This window comes from Mus caroli, chromosome 14 (assembly GCF_900094665.2).
Source record: "Mus caroli chromosome 14, CAROLI_EIJ_v1.1, whole genome shotgun sequence".
NCBI lineage: Eukaryota > Metazoa > Chordata > Mammalia > Rodentia > Muridae > Mus > Mus caroli.
This window is the reverse complement of record NC_034583.1, coordinates 39458002-39460501: the sequence shown is the minus strand read 5'-3', so window position 1 is coordinate 39460501 and position 2500 is coordinate 39458002.

The following is a 2500-nucleotide window of genomic DNA, read 5'->3' as shown; positions in this document are numbered from 1 at the left end:
CACTTTATAGACTGCACCATCTACCCAGCACCCCTAAAGTTTTAAATTTGCAGACTAAAAAAAATTGGTAAATGTGGCTAAATATCTCCAAATATCGACTAGATGTATATTAGTTGCTTTTTTGTTTGTTTGTTTGTTTGTCAAGACAGGGTTTCTCTGTGTAGCCCTGGCTGTCCTGGAACTCACTCTTTAGACCAGGCTGACCTCGAACTCAGAAATTCGCCTGCCTCTGCCTCCCCAGTGCTGGGATTAAAGACGTGCGCCACCACGCCCGGCTTTAGTTGCTTTTCTATTACTATAAGATATCTGACCAAGGCAATACCTAGAAGAAAGAGTCTATTGGAGCCTTACAGTTCCAGAAAGTAAGATTCCATGGCCATCATGGTGTGCAACATGGCAAAGGCAGGCATGTCTCTGGAGCAGTAGCTGAGTGTTTACATCTGATCCTTGAGCAGGGAGCAATGAGCAGGGAGCAGGGGAAGAGAGACGGAGGGGGAGAGGGAAGAGGGGAGGGGGAGATGGAGGGGGATGGGGAGAGGGCTTTTGGAACCTCAAAGCGCACCCCCAACAGGTTCTGAACTCTGACCCTCTAGAAGGGCAGTGAGCCTTTTTTATGGCCATTCCATCTCTCTGCCACTAAAAGGAAGCTAGAGAGACAGGCTTTGATAAGGATGCTGGGAAATGACCTTATGACCTTTAGAAGATAAGTAGGAGCCCATATTTTCCAGAATCTACTCCTGAAAATCTTTTTTTTTAAAGGATTTATTTCTTTACTATATGTAAGTACACCGTAGCTGTCTTCAGACACCCCAGAAGAGGGCATCAGATCTCACTATGGATGGTTGTGAGCCTCCATGTGGTTGCTGGGATTTGAACTCAGGATCTTCAGAAGAGCAGTCAGTGCTCTTACCTGCTGATCCATATCTCCAGCCCCTGAAAATCTTTTATATAGCTCATGAGGTGGTACCTGCCTGTGTGTCCTAACCAGATCTTGAAACCATAGGTCACTAAACAAAAATCCCAGTGCCATGTGTAGGATAACTAAGTAGTTATTGATCCAGGGAGCTACAGAGGTCCCCATAACAATGCAGTCTATTGCCACTCCTCGTGCCCAGCAGAATCAGTTGGTAAGTCTCTATCTCGAGGCTGGTGAGATGGCTCAGTGGTTAAAAGCATTGGCTGCTCTTCTAAAAGATCTAGGTTCAATAATTCCCATGTCCACACAGTGACTCCCAGTCACCTGCAACTCCAGTTCCAGGGGATCCAACATTCTCTGCTGGCCTCCATGGGCACCAAACACACACACACACATAGTGCACACATGTGCATGGAAACAAAACACACAAACTTATTTATTTATCTATCATCTTGTTTGTTTATATTTTGAGACAGAATCTCACTGTGTTTGTTGTTTTTCATCTTTTTCCCCCCTTTTCTTTTCCCCAAAGTAAAAACAGAGACCAGGAGATTATTATAAATTCCCAAGCAAAAATAAGCCAGACTCAAACAAGAGGTCTAGTATAAGTGTGACATGGCAACTGTAGACCATTAACGGGGACTGTGTGGAGAATCTGGGTTTTGTGGGAGATGCTTTGAGGAGGGGTTTATAACCTGGGACAGGCTCAGTGTACTTAGCTACCAAAAGGGGATAACTAGGATACTTCCCAGCTTGGGGTCTAGCTCAGAAACGGAGTGCTTGGCTGGCATCCCTGAGGCCCTGGGTTCAACCCACAGCACCTCAGAGGACTGGAAGAATACTTACTCTCAGTGTTGGAACATTTAAATGAGTTCAGATCCGTGAAGTACTTAGCCAAGTGTATGGGACCTTCCAAGGACGCTAGCCGTTAACTCCTATTCAAAGCAACCACGGCAAGCTTCCCTTCCCAGCAATGAACAGCTTAGGGTTTCAGATAAACTAGTGTTTACCAAAACGATTGAAAACACCCATAAAGACAGTCGCTAACCTTATTTTTGAAATTTTTTTCACTTGAAATGATTTTAAACTTATCAAAAGTGACAGAGATCAAAGCAGAAGGAACATTCCCATACCGGGTGTTTACCCAGGTCTGTTTATCACTAACCTCACATCCCTTTGCTCTGTCACTTGACCTGCAGATCACTGTAGACCTGTCTCTGCTTATTACTGATAACTTATTTTTTGTTTGTTCTGGGGTTCTGAGACTGGGTATCATGTAGCCCAGGCTGGCCTTGAATTTACTAGTTAGTTGAAGCTGGCTTTGAATTGATCCTCTTGCCTATGGCCAAGTGCTAGGGTTTCAGGCACGGGCCACTATGCTTAGATTATTCATTTCTTTTAAAAAAATGTTTATTGAGACTATGCCGGGGCCTAGCAAACACAGGAGTGGATGCTCACAGTCAGCTATTAGATGTATCACAGGGCTGCCAATGGAGAAGCTAGAGAAAGTACCCAAGGAGCTAAAGGGATCTGCAACCCTATTGTTGGAACAACATGATGAACTAACCAGTACCCCGGAGCTCT